Source organism: Rhinopithecus roxellana, chromosome 3 (genome assembly GCF_007565055.1).
Source record: "Rhinopithecus roxellana isolate Shanxi Qingling chromosome 3, ASM756505v1, whole genome shotgun sequence".
In the NCBI taxonomy this organism is placed as follows: Eukaryota; Metazoa; Chordata; class Mammalia; order Primates; family Cercopithecidae; genus Rhinopithecus; species Rhinopithecus roxellana.
The window spans coordinates 38,970,007-38,992,512 of NC_044551.1; positions in this window are offsets into that span (position 1 = coordinate 38,970,007).

Below are 22,506 nucleotides of genomic sequence, written 5' to 3' on the forward strand. Positions count from 1 at the left end.
AAGAAAGAAAGAAAGAAAGAAAGAAAGAAAATGGACCACGGCAAAACAATAATGGGTTAAACAATACATTTCTCAAGCAGAGGTCTCCACTGGGTCTTCTGTGCTGAATGTGATATTTTTACTAAAACAGGTGAGCACAGCCTTGGGTCTGTGGTGTGTGGTGAATGAATTATTTCCCCTACTCATTAGGAGAGCTTCTCCTAATACTGGAGCATCTCTTGATACTCCTGTGCCTAATTCTAACCCTAAATGGGAAAGTTGCTCAAGCATAGCCTGATAAAGCATGTAACCAGAGCTTCAGACATATTAGAGATGAGGATCAGCCTAAGGCAAGCCACCCAGACCTGAGAAGTGCTAGCTGAGAGGGAAAGGAGTCTAGGATCAGCGGCAGAGAAAGGAGTTAAGTATGTTTCAGCCCAGGACTAACTACTGCAGCAGGTGCTGTAGTTCATCCCACTAATCCTTCTCTTAAAAATTTCCCAGGACTTGGCTGGGTGCGGTGACTCATGCCTGTAATCCCAGCGCTTTGGGAGGCCGAGGTGGGAAGATCACTTGAGGCCAGCAGTTCGAGACCAGCCTGGCCAACATGGTGAAACCTCATCTCTACTAAAAATATAAAAATTAGCTGGGCATGGTGGCAGGTGCCTGTAATCCCAGATACCTGGGAGGCTGAAACAGAAGAATCACTTGAACCTGAGAGGCAGAGGTTGCAGTCAGCCAATATTGCACCACTGCACTCCAGCCTGGCAACAGAGTGAGACTCCATCTAAAAAAAGAAAAGAAAAAAAATTCCCCACGATTCTTGAACCCAGAATTCTGGAGAACCCATAACTGGATAAAATGAATGTCATATGAGAAGCAAGTGGTTCTGAGCAATGTTTGGGGTAGACTATAGAAGACACTGCAACACCCTATCCAGCTCAGCCTGGGTGTGCTCTGGGCTGGCATACCCAGACACCAGCCTCTATGAGGCACTGGCTGATTGCTCACTCTGTGCCTCTCCTCTGGAGAACTATCCCAGCTGACAAGAGTGGCCTCCTCCAGAAAGTTGTGTATGTAACACCTTCTGGAGGTAGCCGACAGCCAATGGCTGACTCATACATGGTACGAAGGGCTGACCCCTTTGCCTCAAAATGTGAGGACTCTGCAGGACCACTCCCTGGGCAGTTTATGCTCTGGAATTCCCCACATCCTCACAGATCAGGTCAAGATTAGGCTTCATGTGGGACCACATTCTTCTCCCCTCTTTCCCCTTGGTGCTTCACTCTCTTTCACAAGTTTACACCTGAATCCTGGTCTGAGGCTCTGTTTCTATGAAACTTGCCCTAAGACACATGGTGTAAATAGAACATAGATCTTTTGGGCCCCCAAAGTAGGCCAGGACCAGGCAGTTCCAGTGTGATATATAGAGCAGCCCCCAAGTCAGAGACCCAGGCTCCTCTTTCTTCCCTTCAACCTTAACTCATGGTTGCTGCCATCAAGTTTGCCATCACACCCACATTCCACATAACAGAAAGTCAGGGTGAGATAGTAGCCGAAGTATACACCTCATCATGCTTAGTCTTGCTTAGAAGCTTTCACAGAGGCACTATTTGATGACTTTGTTCATATCTAGTGGCCGCAGCCCCCATCTGCAAGAGAAACCGGGAAAGGCAAGCTTTCGGCTAGGCACATAGGCACTGCCTATTAACAGCCTGTTACAAAGGAAGATGGGAGAGCAGACATACTAGCAGCCTCTGCTACGGGCCCTACAGTCCCTGCTGCTATGGCAATGGGGCCTGACACAAAGATTGAAACCTCCTAAGACAGTAGCCTTTTATAGATCACCTCACCAGAGTCACAATTTATCAGGAAGTATGGTGAGAAGAGTATATTTACCTAGTAGAAGTAAAGAAACAATAATGTGTGGAACCAGATGTGGCTCAGGGGCAGTCTGGGACCTATTCATGGGTTCACGTATCTACTTCTAGACTCTAGGGGTAGGGATAGGTAAGTACCTTTTGATCCCAAATTCTTCCTATGAAAACCACTTTTTCTCACCCTCAAGGCATATGCTTTGTTCTCTAAGTAGAATTTGCTGCATAAAGCCTTAATAAAAATGCCCAGGGCTCAGCAGAGCTTACATTTTATTTATTGTACAACTTTTAAATGCTCCGGATTCATCCTCAGTACAACCAATTATCATATCAATGAAATCACAGAATTACCAGAACAGTTTCACTGTCCAAAGTCAACTCAATAAGGAAAATAATTGTATCAAATTTCTGCTTAACATAAAAAAGTTAACCCCAAACTGGTTTTCCCCCAAAGATCCATTAAACCTCGGGGACAAAAAAAATAACTGAAGAGCTTTAATATATAATAACATTTTTCTGAATAACTTTATTACTATTTCTTGAATTTGAGAATCTTCTATCCTGTAATTCTACCTCTCCAGGTCCTAATAATGTGGCCATTCCAAACAGATCACTTCAGGAATAATCACACCAGCCATAACTACATAATACAGCCATTCAGTACACGAGTAAAATTACTTTTTTAAATGAATCACAGGCCAGGCATGGTGGCTCACACCTGTAATCCCCACACTTTGGGAGGCTGAGGCGGGTGGATCATGAGGTCAGGAGATCGAGACCATCCTGGCTAACATGGTGAAACCCCGTCTCTACTAAAAATACAAAAAATTAGCTGCATGTGGTGGTGGGCACCTGTAATCCCAGGTACTCGGGAGGCTGAGGCAGGAGAATGTAGGATACCCGAGAGGCAGAGGTTGCAGTAAGCCGAGATCGCGCCACTGCACTCCAGCCTGGGCGACAGAGCGAGACTCCATCTCAAAAAAAAAAAAAAAAAAAAAAAAAAAAAAAAAAAAGAATCACACTATCTTTGTGAAATAGAAAAAAAATGAATACAATTAATATTGTTTTTAGAATTGAAGACAAAGTTGTAAGTCATGTGCTAGAAGTCAGATAAAACAAAGAACTGAAACTTCCTGGTTTCTGTTTCCAGGCCCTGATCAATATTTCCCTGACTTTTGCTTTTTATTTACACCTTACTCTATGTGGCAGAATCCGCAACTATCCTCTAGTATCCATGTTTTCTTTCATCCTTTCAGTATAGAATCTCCTGAGGTTTTTTAAAATTCATTTTTGGTTTTTAAATAGAGACAGGGTCTTGCTCTGTCACCCCCGCTGGGATGCAGCAGTACAATTATAGCTCACTACAGGCCTGAAACTCCTGGGAGCAAGTGGTCCTCCCAAAGTGCTGGGATCATAGGAATGAGCCATCAGGTCTGGCCCACTCTCCTGAGTTTTCACCAGGAACATGGCTGCCCAGGTAAAGGTGGCATTTCCCATCCCAGGCACCTGAACAAATTTGGAAGTGATATGCAAAACTTCCAGTTATATTCTTTTTTTTTTTTTTTTTTTTTTTTTTTGAGACAGAGTCTCGCTATTCTTAAAGATGGAGCTTCTTTCCACTGATGCTCTGACTGCTGGCTGACAAATGAGGATAATAGCAACCCTGGAAGTCTTGTGCTAAGGATCACAGAGCAATGCTGCTAGCCTAGACCACTCACCTCTGAACTTGAATGTGTAACAGAAGAATTTTATATTATCTAAGCCACCATACTGAATAATTTCTTTCTCCTCTTAATAATACATTTCACCCAATCTCAGACATCAGTCAAAACAGAAGCCTTACTCTAAGGCTCATTTAAAGTGAAAGGAGTTCAGAGGGACCCAAAGGCAAGGTAACTAGAAATTATGTCCCAGGGTGGGGCAGGGTAGGGGAGAGAACCATTTGAAAGAAATTAGAATATGTATATAACTTGAGGAAGGAAAAAGAAAAAGGGATGCCAGAGGAATTCTTTTAATATTCTTTAAGGATCACTGTGTGTGAAAAGAGTTACACTTGTGCTCGTATAGAACAAGGAAATAAAATAAGATTAATTTTCAGAAGCTCAATAGAAACAAATTTCAGTCCCTTTAAAGGAAGAGCTTTCTCATAATCGCAACAACCCACAGATATTCAGGAATGTCCCGGGTAGTAATGAGTTTCCTGTCCCTGGAGGGTAATAATGAGTTCCCTAACACTGGAAGTATGCAAGCAAAATTTTATGTGAGAGAGGGTGGAGCACAGGTTATGTGCTCAGACAGAACAAGTCCTAATTCTTTCTGTGCCCAGTTATCAATTGTTGTTTCCTAACATATATCAGCCAAGTCATTTGTAAAATGGGGTTAATTTTAATATTTGTGTGATAGAGTTATAAATAACAAAAGATAAACTGCATATGAAAAACTTCCAAAGGAGATGCTAGATGATGTTATTTGTTGGGGATATTTAAGTGGGGTTTAATCATTAGCTAGGGAAGGAGGAAAGAATGGCACAATAAACGGTCCTGAGATTCTGATTCTGAAATATAAATTTCCCTATCAGCAATTTATAACCATGATACTTAATGAAAACATCTAGCTAACGAAGTAAGCAAATTGTTCCTCCCACGGTGGGAGAGAATTAAATTGAGTGGCCCTCTACTCACTCTCCACCTAGGAGTCCACACCCATAGGAATGCTCAGAGTATTTCAGCCTCCTTGTTGGATGAGAGAATTATAACTTCTGGACACCCCCAGAAGTTCTGCCATGCCTGTTTTCCTATTTATACTTGTATTGAGACAGCCAGGTGTAAAGGGGTACCCGGAGAAATTCCGACCAGCCTGCACACTGGGAGATCGCAGTGGAGCCACGGAAATTCACGCCCTTTGCAGGCGATAGGAGCCTGGCCTCCCCTGTTCCAGGGTGGGAACCTGGAATTCAATCTGCGAGGCAGGAAGCCTAGTAGCAGGACTTGCTTTGCTGAGAGTCCCTGTTTCCTTTTATTCCTTTTCATCCAATAAACCCTGCCCTTCTCACCCAAGTGTCTGCAAGCCTAATCTTTCATGGCTGTGTGACAAGAACCCAGCCTTTAACTGAACCAAGGAGAAAGTCCTACAACAATATTTGGTCCAAACTTTGGAGAATGCAAGGGGTTCTGAAAGGCAAAAGGTGTCTGTCACAGGAAATACTCACACCTGGGAGTCGAGAGGCAAGTTTGAGTCTAATGGCTGACACTGACTCCCGGATCTTGAACAAGTTCCTACCTCCTTAGAATTGTTATCCAAACCTGAAATACAATAGGGTTAGGAAAGATCATGTAGGGACCCTTGCAGGTTCAGATCCTGTTGTTTAAATTCAAAGGAGTAGGATAACACACTCTTGAAAGCCTGGATCACACCTTCGAGTTCAAAAGCTACCGAAGCCCCAGGGTAAAAGATCTAGGACAATATCCTTGTGAACCCAGAATGTACAACATTGCCATCTGACAAAAACAAGTTTTATGAACAGATAGAAATAATCTCTTCTCATTAGAGCAACAGAGCTGAAAATATGAATATCCAGGCTTTTAAATTTCCAAAGAATTACATCCTGGTGTGTGGGCAGGGGGTTCATATAGAACAAAGAGATGCCAGTTCAGAGATGACCTCTCTTAGGTATTATGAATGATGGCTAAGACTATGGTGTGGCATCTGGAGTAAGTCAAACCTGTGTTTAAATCCATGTCCTGATACATGCATTTTAGGTAACTCTAAAGAAGTCATATTTCAGGCCTCAACTTTCTTCCCTGAAGAATGGCCACCTTATTTGTTTTTTTGTCTTTAAGTGAATTAAATAAGGTCATAAATGTAAAACTCTTAGTACTTTGCCTGGCAATTTGCCCACTGGATTCTTATCTATTTGAGGGTAGGGACTACGATAGTATTCCTAGAATGTCACCCTTACATGATACATAGTAAGTGCTCAGGAAGCTTTCAAATATCTGACACCACACTGCCCCAAAGGTCTACTGAGTTGCCCTGAGCAATGAAAACTTCTCTCTTCTTTAATTACCTGATACCTGTTTGGTCCAGTAGATCAAGAAGAGAGACAGTATTACTGTTCTTATATCCATTTTTTCCTCTACATCTGCCTTTATGTCATCTACTATATTTACTGTATATGCATGGCACTTGGGCCCCACTATATGGTGCAAATTGATATCACTATGCTTTGTCATATTCAAAGTTTCCTGCCTTATGATCCTGTAATTTTTAGATTTTGATTTTTGAGTGTTATGTATATTCTTCATTTTGTTTAGACACTGATGGAATTCAGCACAAATAGTATCAGTCAGATACGGCAGTAAAACTTATAAGCAACTTGAAGTCTCATTAGAATTATAACATAGGCTCTCACTGCACTACCACCCCAAATTGAGTGCTAAGGAAACTCTCAGTTTGTAGATACATTTTCTACCAGGTCAATCATTTATGAGAATTGTGCTATTTCACAGAGCTGGAATTTTACATAAGCCAGTTGAGACACACTTCTATCAAGACAATTATGACCATAATACCAAAAGACCACTTTTTCAATAATCAACAACATCATCATTATAATTAGTCAACAAAAAGGGACACTTGCAAACTAGTGAGCTTTTATAGCCAGGATATTATTAAATATGAATCCCAAAAGGACAAGTACATAGAAGAATGAACAATGTGTTCTATTAAAAACAGTAATTTGTTGACAAATTCTGCACATAATGATGTATAATTATGAAAACCAATTTTGCTTTGCTATTAGAAAAATCGTATTTGCAAAAGTTTAGGATTTTTTTTTCATCTTTGCAAATATTGAAAAACAGTTTTCTTTATCCAAATAGAAGTGTTTAAATATAAATTACTTTTAATTTCTATAAAATTGTACTTGTACTTTATATCAAGATGTCACTTGGTGAAAATATAGAAATCCTTTCTTATCATCTAGACCTGTCCTGCTCAGTGTGGTAGCCATTAGTCACATGTGGCTACTGGGTACTTGACAAGTGGCTACCAGAACTGAGGAATTAAGTTTTTATATTTTAACTGAGTTAATTTTAAATTTTAAAACTGAAGCAATATATTTTTCAATTAAACATAATTACATTATTTTATTAGTACATTTCTCTTTAACTATTAAACATTTACTGTCTGAATTGAGTTTTGCCGAAAGTGAAACGTATGCACGAAATTTCAAAGATTAAATATTAAAAATAATGGAAAATATCTTCATGTTATAATGATTACTTGTTGAAACAGTAACATTTGGGTATGTTCAGTTAAATAAAATGTATTTTTTTCTATGTATTTTCACTGATTTTTAATATGGCTACTAGTAAATTTTAAGTTATGTATGTGGTTCATATTGTATCTGGACTTAACATCATTGATCTTTCCACCTAGAAAAATCTGCTTATCCATGATCTACTTACTATAATGGCAGTGAAGCTTTTATCAAATTTATTCATCCACAGACAAGATTTATAAACACTAGACAAAACAGCAAAATACAGAAAAAACAACTATTTTTTTGAAGGCCTGAAGAAAAATTGAAAGCAGGATGAAATTGAAAGTTGGCCTTTGAAAGAAGGGCACTGCTGTGGATAAGATTCAGGTGTAGTAAGCTTTGCACCTGTGGACATTCCCTAATCTGCAGGAAAATGAATGGAAAGAATTCAGGAAGAAAGTCAAAGGCATAGGAACGGAAGTAAGACCATAGAGTTTAGAGGTGCCAAAATAGCTAGAAAGTGAAGGGGAAAATTTAGAAAAGGAGGAAGCCCCTAAATCTACACATGAATACCTGTCAAATCCTTAGCCAAACTGTAAATACAAATTCAGGGGACTCCAAGGTTCAGACTGTAAAACATTATCTGTGAGGCTAGAGGAACTGAGCAGAGATCTCAGATTGCATCCACTGCAAGAGAGACAATTGCTGTTTAGGTGGACTGCCTATCAGAAAACAAACAAACAAACACCCTTTAGAAGAAAACTGAATCACAGTCTCTACCATGTTTCCTTTAGAACATGTAGTATAGAATAAACTAGTAGACTCACAAAGGAACATGTAGTCCACAGTCAAGACAAAAAACAGTCAATAGGTACTGAATTTGAAATGTTCAAGATGTTGGAATTTGCAAACAAGGACTCAAAAGGGTATATTAAATCAATGGTTCAAAAAGTAAAGGCAAACATGTCATAATGAATAAAGAAGGCAGGGAAACTAGGCAGTTAAACAAAAGAAAAAAATGAAAATTCCACAGCCAAAGAATAAAATATCATGAAAATTTATTTGAAAAGGCTTTACAAGAGTACTGGATTCAAGGGGAAGAAAAAAGATCAGTGAATGTAGCGATAGATTATCTTCTGTAGATTAGTACCTAAAGGTAGATTGGATCTTAGTAGAAATTATCCAATCTGGAGAACAGAGAGAATAAAGACTGAAAAATAAATCAGAAACTCAGAGACTTATGGGATAATAGTAAGTGTTCTAAAATGTATGCAACAGACCCCAGGCTGTAGTACTTGAGAAAACATGAGAACATTCCTAAAAGAAATGTGACAAGCATCAATGCCATGAAGACACACAGTACAAGGAGGTCAAGGATTTTGATATGCTAGCTTCATTCTGACAGGAAGCAGAGCAGGCTATGGTGGGCCGACCAAGCAGATTTTCTGGAAAAGTCTCTGCAAAACTGCAAAGAAGATTGTGATGAGGCTTAAATGTGTTGAGCCGAACTGCAGATCTAAGAGAATGCTGACTATTAAGAAATGCAAGAATTTTAAAGTAGTGAGAGATGAGAGAAAAAGCCAAATGATCCAGTTCTAAACTTCATCTTTTGTTTTATTATGAAGACAATACAATATTGAGTTCACTTCAGAGAATGTGTGTGCATGTGTGTGGAATGGAAATCCCAGAGTAAGGAAGAGATAAAACAAGGTGGGAAAAAATTGAAAAAGAAAAAAAGCAGCCAAATATTCCCCAAACTTGGGGGAAAAAAAACAAACTAGCAGATCCAATGAGCTGAGCAAATCCCAATCAGGATAATTACAAAGAAAATCATACCTAGGGGTATTGTAGTCTCACTTCTAAAAACCAAAGATAAACCGACTATTCTTAAAGCAGCCAGTGAAAAAAGATAAAGGACATACTACCAGCAATATGAATGATGGCTAATTTCTTATCAAAAACAAAGGAGGCTAGAAGACAAAAGAACAACAATTTTTGCCCAGAAATCTACGTCCAGTGAAAATCAGCTTCAAGATAAGGGTAAAATGAAGATATTTTCAGATAAGTAGAAACTGCTTGAATTTGTTGCCAGCAGATTTCAAGAACTACTATAGAACATTATTCAAATTCAAGAACTAATATAGAACATTATTCAAATTAAGGAAAATGATAACAGATTGAAACTCAGGACTCCAGAAACTAGTATAGAACACCAAAAGTGATATGCATGGGTAAATAATAAGCATCTCTTTTTTTCCCTTATTTAAAAGACAAAACTACTTAAGAAATTGTAATATTTTAACACCGTAAGTAGAGTTGTAAGTAATAGGTATAATATAAATATCAATAGCCTCAAGGATGGATAGTTAAATGGAACTATGATGTTGCACATTTCTAGTATTTTACATTAATGGGTAAAGTGTGAACCCTAAGTAGACCATGATAGGTTAAAATGCATGTTATAATCTCTAGGGTAACCACCAAAAATATAAAGATGTATAGTTAAAAAGCCAATAAAATTGTCCTCTAAAAAATGTTTGAGCAACCTAAGGAAAGAAAGAAAAAAGACACAGGGAAACCCTAAACAAATTCATGAGTGCTCAAATGTCTCATAAAATGGTATAGTATTGCATATAACCTACAAACATCCTCCCGTACATGGCTTAACAATGGGGATATGTTCTGAGAAATGCATACTTAGGTGATTTCATCATTGTATGTGTACTTACACAAACCTAGATGGTTTCACCTACTGCACTTAAGCATAGCCTATTTCTCCTAGGCTATAAACTGTACAGCATGTTACTGTTTGAAATACTGTGGGCAAACGTATCACAATAAGTATTTGTGTATCTTAACATATCTAAACAAAGTTATAGTACAAATATGGTATTATAATCTTAAGAGACCGCCATTGTATATATGGTCAGCTGTTTATTGAAATGTCATTTTGCGGTACATGACATTAAATTACCTCTAGATTACTAACAAGTCTGTAGCAAATACAATGTAAATGCTATGTAAATAGTTTATTTGCATTTTTATTTGTATTTTATTGTTGTATTTTTTGTGTTTTTCCTTAATCTTTTTAATCTTGAGTGGTTGAATCCACAGTTGTAAAGCCCATGGATAAGGAGGGCTGACTATATATGCTGTCTAAAAAATGATACCATTTGAATTAAAGACAAAGATAACAAATATGGTTTGGATCTGTGTCCCTGCACAAATCTCATGTTGAAATGTAATCCCAAGTGCTGGAGGCGGAGCCTCACGGGAGGTGACTGGATCACGGGGGCAGTTTTTCATGAATAGTTTAGCACCATTCCCCTAGTCCTGTTCTTGTGATATTGAGTGAGTGATTGTGAGATCTGGTTGTTTAAAAGTATGTAACACCTCATCCCTCTCTCTTCCTCCTGCCCCAGCCATGTGAAGTGCTGGCTCCCCTTTCACCTTCTGTCATGATTGTAAGTTTCCTGAGGCCTCCCAGAAGCTAAACAGATGCTGCCATGCTTCCTGTACAGCCTGCAGAACCATGAGCAAATTAAAACTTTTTTATATATAAATTACCCAGTCTCATGTATATCTTTATAGCAATCCAAGGACAAACTAATAACCTAAAAATAAAAGGATAAAAAATGAAAACCCTAATACATCATGAAAACATTGAATATCAAAAAGGTGGAGTGAAGATACTGATATCAGATAAAATAGAATTTAAGGCAAAGAGTACTACAGGAGAAAATAAAGAATATTTAATAACGATAAAACTTTTAGGTTTTCAAGAATACAACAATTAAAAATTTATGTGCCTATTAAGAGAGATTCAAAAAACACCAAGCAAAATTGAAAGACCTAAAGGGAGAAATAGATGGATCCACAATATTCATTATCAATTTTAACATTCCTTTTTGTGTTATCTTCAGAGCAACTAGACCCAAAAAAAAAAAAAAAATCCACAAAGCAAGACTCAGAACACAGAAAATGTGAGCATTATAAACCTTCTTGACTTAGATAACATTTATAGAGCGCTACACCTGGCAACTGTAGAATACATGTTCAAGTCCATGTACAATATTTTTTTAAAAAATCATATGTGGGGCCATAAATTTTAATTATGAAACAGTTTCCAAAGATTGCTATGTTAGAGAATGTATTCTCTGACCACAATGAAATTAGAAATAAAAGATATGTGTAAAAGCTCTATATACTTGAAAATCAAAAAGTATACATAGGAAAATTTATATGTAGATCAAAGTTGTTAAACAGGGAACTTAAGTATGTCAAATAGAATGATAGTGAAATTTGTTAAATGTATTTCCACCTAAGAAGCTAGAAATGTACGAGCAAATGAAACCTAATGGAAGTAGAAGGGAAATGCTAAAGTGCAGAAGTACATGAAATCGAGAAAGAGTACAATAATAATAAAGGCCAAAGCAAGTTCTTTGAAAAGATTAATAAAAGTGATCAACCCCTAATAATAATGATCATTAAAAAAAAAAAAGAAAGCACAATTACCAACTTCAGGAATGAAAGAGAGTACATCACTACAAACCCTAAAAAAATGTTAAATGAAAAAAATCAAACTGCAAAGAGAAGGTACAGTAGGGTGCCATAATGTAAGAAAGAAAAGATTTATACATATATTTTCATTTTCACAAAAATAAATATAGAAATGACAAACCAGAAATGAACAAGACTGGTTACCTATATTGTAGGAATAGGTGGAAAGGATGTGAAAACAGGAAAGGATAGAAGGCTGGCAGAAGGTAGAGGAATGACTCTTTTCAGTACAGATTTTGTATAGTTCTGACTTTCAGAACCATACTAATGCTTACCATACTTTGCAAATATAAAAGTCAACAAGGATGAGGGGAAAAATAAGAATAGAATAAAAAGAGAATTGAACATAACTAATTCAGATAAATAATCATACTAAAGAGGGATAAGGAATCATTTCATGTAACTTTTGAATACATTAGTTTCACTCTATACCCTCAAGTATTAAAAGGAAATAGTCAACAAATGTTAAACTCTAGGTAATGGGTGTGTTTTTCACAGTTTTATGGGTTAGCAATACTAAAATTATTTTGTATATTCTAGGAAGGAGGAAATAATACCTTTTAGATAATGCGATTTCTCAATGTCAGAAAAAAGATTTACAAATATACAAATAGAAAGGTTAGAATTAACCCTGTGGAATTGGACTGGAAGTGAAAGCATCAGCATCAACTTATGGTTCTAGATATGGATGCGTGTAGGCAGGTGTGTGTATATTCATACACATACCTATATTTCTTACCTTAGTCTACTTAGGGGGCCTACAAGCAATGACACTCAGTAGCAAAGAGAACACGTCCAGATCATGATTTTAAAATACCAACCCCAACTAAAGTACCCCAGTTTTCCCAGAGGAAAGGCTAACTCCAGCGTTGGGTCAAAGTACAACGTGCACCTGGAACATGCCAGAGGTAAGGAAGTGCTCAAAACTGATTAGGACGTGCCAACATGCAGAACCTAGTTGAAAGAGACCACATTCAGAACATTTGAGCAAAAACAATTAGTAACTATACAAATCGATTTAATCCAATAAAATAATCCATAAGACCATGCTCACATAAGTAAATAAATAAGGAAATTAATGAGAAGATACAAAAACTCATAATACAATGCAACTAAAATGTAGGGAGAGTGATGAGATGAAAAATTATTGTTTGTTAAATACCACAGCAATAACTATTTCAGGCTAGAATCATTGATCAGTGCCAAAACTAATAGATAAAAGTTTGATGAGAAACCAGATATTTTAATGTTTAAAAAATACTTATTAATCACACAAAAGACTATTAACTTTATGGTGAAGAAAATTTATAGACACTAATAAAACCAAGTGATCAAAGTTAGCGCCACCATGAATGGGTCCAATGGACATCATATGCCTACTGATTTATTGAAAAGAACGCATCATTTCTGTAATATTCTTCACAAAATATGTGTAACTCAAATCTGGTAAGAAACAATATATAATGAGAAAAATATTTTTAAAAAGATATAAATTGAGGGGCATCCTACAAAATGAACATTTTTCAAAATGTCAAGGTCACGAGAGACAATAAAGACTAGGGAACTACCTTTATACATCACTTCATGACAGCAGTATGTTCTGAATGGATGATTTCATCGTTGTGCAGACATCACAGAGTGTACCTACACAAACCTAGACAATAGGGCCCACTACACACCTACTAGGCTGAATGGTATAACCTATTCCCCAGGGCTACAAACCTGTATGTACGGTGTGTTACTGTACTGAATACTGTAGGCAATTGTAACACAGTGGCAAGCATTTATGTTTCTAAATGTAGAAAAGTACATTGAAACTGCAGTATTATAATCTTGTGGGACCAATGTTGTATGTGCTATCTATTATTGACCAAAACATTCTTATGTGGCACATGACTGTATTCTAGATTAAAGGAAATTAGAGAGATTTGACAACTAAATATGTGAACTTAAATTGGAACTTGAATCAGGGATTTTGTATTTATTTTACTATGAAGGATATTTAGTGAAACAATTGGTAAGATTTAAGTAAGGTCGTACTTTGGATGATAGTACTGTAACAATGTTACTTTCCCAATTTTGAAAATTACACTGTGGTTATGAAAGAGAACATCTTTGTTATTAGGAAATACATACAATTGTATTTAGAGATAAAGAGCTATTATATCTGCAATTTAGGACAGAGTATCGAGTCCAGAAAGCTATGTATTATATCCTATTATATTTTATAAATATCTGTGTATAAAAAAGAGAAAAGAAAGAACAAAGTAATTGGGCTAAAATGTTAACATTTGGGGAATCTGAGTGAATGTACACAGGTATTTTTTCCAAGTTCACAGGTCTGAAATTATTTAAAGATAAAAACTTAGAATAAGATAGTAAGGGAGGAAAAATGCCAACAAATTCAACAAAAAATGCAAAGGATAAAGTCTTTGAAAATTTGTCACTGATTAAAAACAAACAGAAGAAACAGAATCTGAAGAGCCCTTTGTCTAGTAGAGAAATCCAATTCATTATGAAAAGGCTTCTTCGAAGAAAATTCTAAGCTCAGATAGTGTAACTGGTGAATACTATGAAACATTTAAAGAAGAAAGAACAGCAGTCTTACACAAATTTGTAAAACAGAGAAGAGAATTCTTTCCAACGCATTTTATGAAGCCAGTATTCCTTGACACAAAAAGCTAACAAAAGAATTAAGAGGGTTCCAAACAACCATTCCTTATAAACATAGATGAAAATCTTTCACAAAACATTAGCAAATAGAAACCTTGTTTTTAGGAAATAGACACAAGTATTTAGGCATAAGTAGGCATAATGTCTGCAAATTACTCTCAAATGTAAAAGTGTATGTACACATCTGTATCTCTATATAAAGGGAGTGAATGATGAAGTAAATGGGCCAAAATGAAAACTGATGAATCTGAACAAAAGACATAATGAAGTTCCTTGTTCTTTTCTTGCAACTCTTACATAACCTGATGTTTTATCGATGTAAAAAGTTCTCAAAATATCTACTGTCACAGCTTAACAATGTAAGCATACATATAGCTTACCCATACATAAAGATTGCTTTGAGGATGTCGACTGCTACATAAACACAACCTAATTAAACTCTTAGCTTTTCTTCAATTGCTATAAAATTCTAACATTATTTCATAAGATATACTTATATCCTTTGTAGACTGTGTTTCATACCCCGTTTGTCTCCTTAGGATCAAATCTTGATTGAGAAAGAGCAGTTAAATGCAGTTATGTATTGACCAGCAGTTCCCATCACTCACTTGTTACTGTTCCACTTCTCCCTTCTAAATATTTCTAGTATTTGTCCCTGCTACCAGTCTTTATGGTCACAGTCAATGCTGCAGTCTTGAGACAATCCTACTGACTTGTTTAATCAACTCCTAATTGCAGCTCATCCAGCACAACTGTCAAACCATTCTTCACACAGCCAGAGAAATTATCTTTTATTCTACTAAACTGCAGTCCGCCTTGGATTAAAACCTAACAATAAATCAACATTACCTGCAGGAGAGAATCCATGACCCTTAGAATACTGAACAAGGATTCTGAGAGTTCAATTCCTGTTGCTACTTAAATAGGCAGAGTTCTAAGGTTACCTACATGCCTCATTTCCTTCTTCAACCTCCTCCCCTTGAATGGGGGCAGAGTCTGTAACTTTCTAACCACTCAATATGGCAAAGGTGATGAGATATCACTCCTGTTAGTATGTAATATTACGTGGCAAAGGTGAAGGCATTTCGCAGATATAATTAAGGTCTCAAAACAGTTGATTGTGAGTTAAATAAAAGGTATGCTACCCTGAGTGGGCTTAAATTAATCAGGCAGGAGCCTTTTAGAAACGGTCAATGACTTCATGTATAGGGACTTTTTTGTTCCTCTGAAGTGGTGATGCAAACTGCCTATAGAAAGGTCCATGTAATGAGGAACTGTGGAGGCCTCTAGGACCTGAGAACAGACATTGGCTGACAGCAAGAAAACGGGAACCTCAGTTTTACTAGCACAAGGAACTGAATTCTGCCAGCAGCCATATAAGCATGGAAGATGACGCCAAGCTTCACGTGAGGATACAGCCTGTCTGATGCTTGAATTCAGCCTTGTGAGAACCCAGAGAAGCCAGGCCTAGACTTCTGACCTACAAAATCTCAGATCATAAATGAATGTTGTTTTAAGCCACTAAGTTTCTGATAATTTGTTGCACATCAGAAAACTCAAACACCCACCAAACATCACCTGTCTTTTAATATGATGTGTGTAACTCTTAAACATGTCTCAAATTCTTTGCATATGCTTAAAATGATTTTTATTCTGCAGCTCCTAATGGAGGGGTAATTATTTCTTTGTCTTTGCTACTCAATTTTTTAAAAATCTACACATAATAATTATTGGCTTAAACATTTGTGTTTCCAACTAATTTCCTTGATGGTAAGGACAAGGGTCTCATCTTAAGATTTCCATATTAATTGGCTTACAGGAGATTTTCAATATGTCTTAGCTGAAACTGGTCTAACTGGCGAGAAAATTTTTTTTTTTTTTTTTTTTTTTTTTTTTTTTTTTTTTGAGATCGAGTCTTGCTGTGTCACCAGGCTGGAGTGCAGTGGCGCAATCTCAGCTCATTGCAACCTCCACCTCCTGGGTTCAAGCGATTCTCCTGCCTCAGACTCCCAAGTAGCTGGGACTACAGGTGTGCACCACCACATCCAGCTAATTTTTTTGTATTTTTAGTAGAAATGGGATTTCACCATGTTTGCCAGCATGGTCTCAATCTCTTGACTTCATGATCCGCCCACCTTGGCCTCCCAAAGTGCTGGGATTACAGGGGTGAGCCACCACGCCTGGCCTACCCTATATCTTTAAGTATGTTACTTTTTGTCATTTTCTTCTTACAAAAGAAATAAACAGATTATAGACTTTAAAAAATTTTATACCATAGAAAATCAACACACTAAAGAACATGTGCAAATTCACACAGGAATTTCTAAATCCAATAGAGTAAATAATAACCTTAATTCCTGCCCTATAATTATAAACGCTGCTACAATTTCTGTAACAGCCAATTTTTCTCAAAACAGAACAATGAAGTCTGCCAGCAAATTCACTAATTGCAGGATGAGAAAAAAAGAGTCTATGACTGCTGACATTTCACAAAAGCCTTATTAGTATGCCAGGATACTAGCAAAGCAACAAAATAAATGAGCTACACTCCTGAGGATCAAGAATTCCAGCACGCTTAAAGAGAAGAGATCCTCAAAAAAAAAAAAAAAAAAAAAAGGCATAGATTTGAGAAGTAGTATCTAGAACAACATAATATATATATGCCAATAAATTAATCCTCAGCTACTTTGCTTTCTGTTATATGGGGTAAAACTGCCCCTCATATTCTCACCCCTCACCAAGGTAGACCCATTACCAGGAAGAAATACTGGCAGTTAGGACTTAGTTAGATGCCACTGTTATGATCCCCCTATGTAAACAATAATTGTTTGGAAAAAAAAAAAATGTTATTTAGGGTAAACAAAAGAAACATTTTTAGTGAAAATTAAACTTTTTTTTTAAAAAGCATCTCTTTCATTGTTGATGGGATAATAAACTATAATGTTATGTGTGAGGAGGCAATTTGGCAATATTAAAATTGCATTAAAATCCTTTTTACGCAGCAGTTTCACTTCTAGAAATCTAGTCTACAGAGCTACTAACAAATCACAAAATTATTTTCATCCATAAGTAGCAACAGTGTGCTGGCCTTTGCACTGTCCAGGTAAAATTGGCTATGCATGAAAGGCTTGATCCAACAGCTCTACTCCAACCATGCTCTCCAATACTCTAGCTGCATAAAATAGCACAAATAGATCTGTAAAATTCCTATGGCTTTTAATGGTATCATCATCATTTTGAATCATCTCAGAAACAAGTAGGCCTGTACTTTTCATGAATATCTTAGTTATCTTAACTATTTTCTTCTCCCATTTTCTGTGGGAGTGTAACTGGCTAATATTATGGTACAAAGGGTTAGTGTCAGGGCCTTTTCTGTAGTTCACTCTACTGAGGAATATTACAGGCCACAGTTGTTTAAAATATATAGCAAGTATCATCAGAACTTACAAAACTTTGGGGAGATCATAGAAAGAACATACACATATGCTCCTGTGAAAGCAATTTAGTGACAAATCAACACAACAGTATGTTGCCTCACTCACCAGTATGTTATGTTAAAGGCAACATGCACTTTCACATAGTGAACGCACATTTTTCTCTTTAAATTGTTTCTACTGGATCACCCTGTTTTCTTCCAGTTGAGGATGCTTGCTTGTTCTTGATGCAAAAGGAAAACATCTTTGCTGCATCACTAGAACAGGATTATAGCTAAAACGCAGATTCTAAAGAGAAAATAAATAGCTGTATGATTTTAGGCACATTACTTAACCTGAGTTTCAATTTCATTATTGATAAAATGGGGATGATTGTGTTGTTTACCTCATAAGCTAATCCGAGGATTACATGGAGCCATGTGCCTGTAATAAGTGTGTTCCTAAAACCAGACATCTAACAGTGTACATATAATGCAAAGCTGAGGTGCCCTAGCAGATGGAAGAACATGAGAGCTTAGAGATTGAATAGTTAGGATATTTCAGTTGCAAAAAAAAAAAAAAAAAAAAAAAAAAAAAAAAAAAAAAAAAAAAAAAAAAACCACCACCAAAACAAACAAACAAAAAAAACCTAAAAATAAAATAAGTAAATAAACTAGGACATTAAAGAGACTGCAAGGTGGAGCATATGAAATGCTAGATAACTCGAAATACTTTCACTACAAGCATATAGAAATGCTACATAAAATATAACCTTGTAACACATGCATACCTAAGACAATAGAAGCATATCATAGGGCCTAACATGAAGAGGAAACAGACTCCTGTGTGATGAGGCTGTGGCTGTCCTAATGGTGGGGGCACTGTTAATCCTGGTAATTAAGAGGCTTGAGTTTTACTGCCCAAAGACAGAAGAGTGGTCTCTGGACCTAAGTGAAGCAAAAAGTTGGAATTAAGATGACTATATAAAGCTAAGATGCTTACAGTGCTTTCTCATCAGAAGGTGAAATAGAAAAAGAAAAAAAAAGTCACAAGAAAGCAATTAAAAATTGGTTTCTTAACCTGGGATAGGGATTGGGGCAAAGACACATTCTCCATGAAAAATTCTAACCATAAACTTATGCATCATATGGATTTGAGATTGAAACTTATACAAATAGTTTCTAATTTCTCAACTCAAGTTATCAGATGTCAACATGGTCCAAAGCTGCTGAGGATCTTGGAGTGCCCGTCGGAAGCCAATGAAAAAACACCCGAGAGAAAGAACATAGCACTAGTCCCAGCATGGTGACTCATGCCTGTAATCCCACACTTTGGGAGGCTCAGGCAGGAGGGTAACTTGAGCCCAGAAGTTTAAGACTAACCTGGGCAACATAGCAAAACCCCATCTCTATAAATTTTTTTTAAAAAATTAGCTGGGCATCATGATGAATGTCTGTAATCCCAGCTGATTGGGAGGCTGAGGCAGGAGGATTGCTTGAACCCAGGACTTGAAGGCTGCAGTGACCCATGATCACACCCCTGTACTCTAGCCTGGGTAGCAGAGTGAGATCTCGTCTCAAAAACAAAATGAAACACAAACCACGTAGCACCTTTGGCTGCGCAGGATTCAATCAGATACAATACCACTGAAATAAGCAAGCAATAAAAAATTACAAAACACAAAAGGAAATCCTCTAGTATGAGAATTAATAGACACAATAGGATAGTTAAAACCAAGAATTTCAGATAAAAGAAAATCTAAAAAGCAATATAAAAGTAAGCCCAGGACAATTTATTTATTTATTTATTTATTTTTCATTTGTTTATTATACTTTAAGTTCTAGGGTACATGTGCATAATGTGCAGGTTTGTTACATATGTATATTTGTGCCATGTTGGTGTGCTGCACCCATCAACTCGTCAGCACCCATCAATTCATCATTTATATCATGTATAACTCCCCAATGCAATCCCTCCCCCCTCCCCCCTCCCCATGATAGGCCCCAGTGTGTGATGTTCCCCTTCCCGAGTCCAAGTGATCTCATTGTTCAGTTCCCACCTATGAGTGAGAACATGCGGTGTTTGGTTTTCTCTTGTGATAGTTTGCTAAGAATGATGGTTTCCAGCTGCATCCATGTCCCTACAAAGGACGCAAACTCATCCTTTTTTATGGCTGCATAGCATTCCATGGTGTATATGTGCCACATTTTCTTAATCCAGTCTGTCACAGATAGACATTTGGGTTGATTCCAAGTTTAAAAATAAAGAGAACCATTTAAAACTAGAGATAAAGACTTCGAAAAAAATATTTAAAGTTACTAAAGGTATGCCTAGAGACAAATCACTGAAATTTACAATTCAACCATTTTGTAACTACCAGGTCATCAGAAGTTAGAAAAGATGGCAATAACAAGGGTTGCTAAGGATGTGGAGCAATGAGAACTCACCTCACACACTCCTGGCTAGGGGTGCGATTTGGAAAAACAGGCATCACCTAGTAAGTTGAAGGTGCCCATAACCTCTTATCCCCACACAATTCTGCTTCTGTGCATTTAGACAAATACCCTAGAGACTCTTGCCCTTGTGTAGTAAGAGCTGCACAATAATTTTTACAAAAGTATAATCATTCAGAACTGGCTTCAGCACTAAAGAAAAAAGGTATAATCAACAAGAAATTTTAAAGATTGTAGTATATTCACACAATGCAATACTGTATAACAAGGGGAAAAAATAAAGATACCAACACGGATGCATCTCAGGAATAGATACTTGTTTTATGTCTGATAAATGTTTTTCCCCCCCTCTGATAACCTTTCCTCTGTAGTATGGTTCTATTTTTATAAAAATCAAAAAAATTTTATAAGACTAGCCAGTATACTGCTTATATATCCATAACTACATAGCAATATTTTAAAATAAAAGAATGTTAAACTCATGAAGAGATAAAACTTGACATGGTTCCAAAATGAAAAAAAAAATGTATTTCAATAGAAAAATAAGTTTATTAGATAACTAGGTGGAATGTACTCCAATAAGTCTCATTTTCAATTTTTCCTGTCTCTGTTGCAATAGCTTCCTGCAGCTGATTTTTTTCGGTAGTTTCTACTTTCTCCCTCTGATATTTTGTGTTATACACAAAAGGCAAGCATGCTATATCACTACAACATCTATTTTTCTGCTCTATCAGTCAGGGTTCTCTGGAGAAAGAGCCAATATGAAATCAGATAAAGAGATTGACTTTGAGGTTTTGGGATTTTAAGGAATTGGCTCAACTTGATTGTGGAGCTGGCAAGCTCAAAGTTTGTAGGGCAGGCAAGCAAGTTGAAAATTCAACCAGAATTTCTATGCTTCAGTCTTGAGGGAGAATGCCTTCTCCAGGAAACCTCAGATGTTGCTCGAGACCATCAACTGATTGGATGAGGCCCACTCACGCCATACAGGGCAATCTGCTGTACTTAAAGCCAACTGATTGTACTACATTTGATCTTAGCCAAAATGCTGAGAAGCAATCCAGCTGACTGTAAATGTTACACTTACAAAATATCTTCACAGCAATGTCTACATTAGTGTTTCACCAAACAACTGGGAACATAACCTAGCCATGTTGACACATCAAATCAACCATGATATTTACCTCCCTACCTACCATTCTATATGTTTTCCATTTCCCAATATAGCATAAAAATGTCATATTTACACATAGATATCTTCCTCCTTCAATTTCTTTTGCTGACTTTATTGTATAAATGTTTTTTATTCAATCAGGTCTTTGTTAATGGATGTTTCAATTCTTTTGTTTTAAAAATAGCGCAAAAAGATCTTGCACATGTTTCATAATTGTTTCAGCATATTTTAGAAGTAGATTCATAGGTTTGGTATTATTGATAAAATTAATATGTATTTTTTTTGACACTGAGTTTCCCCTCTATGGCAGTTGGACATTTTAGCTCCATGTTCAGCAATGTAAGAGGCCTTTTTTTGGCATAACTTCTCTCCAAAAAGCAGTTATATTGTTAAACCTTTAGACTTCTTTCCCAATCTGATAAAAAAAAGAAGGAATCCTAGAGGAACAATAAAAGCTATCTGCATAGGAAATCTCTTCACCTCTCAGTAGTCCCAGCCCAAAGCCACCTTCTACTAAAGGAGGTCCAGGAGATTCAATCAGGTCTAGACTCCTCCATTGCAGGAGAGGCAGGAAACATGCTCTTGTAGGAGACTAACACAAGGCAGAGTTTTGCAGCCCTGGCAGGGGGAACAAGAACACTGATAAAGCCCCACTGTGAGGTTTAATGCACAGGGCCTGCCTAAGACAGAGGCTGGATTAGGAGAATTAAGAATACCTTCTGCCCACCAGGAGGGTTGAATCAAGTAACAAGCAACATCAGTTAACCCCATTCAATGCATGGGATTTTTCAAGGGATTGGTCAGGTTCCCTGGAACAACATGAACCTCCAAATAGAAATCAGGAGCTGATGGCAATGGTATAAATGTTTAATGGGGGACAACCACAAATGTGCAGTGTAGGCTGGATTCTTGAGGGAGCGTCTTCCAATGGAAGAAGAAAGCAAGTTTGAGATTTTCTTTTGAGGGTTACATTTTCACAAGAGAAGAAGGCTGCATCTGCATGGTGACCTGTATTTTCTGATATGACAGATCCTCCACTAGATGCCAGTGAAGGTTAGGGTGGAGCAGGGAGGCAGAATAGGTGGAGGCAGCCAGCTAGCAATTAGAGAGGTAAGGC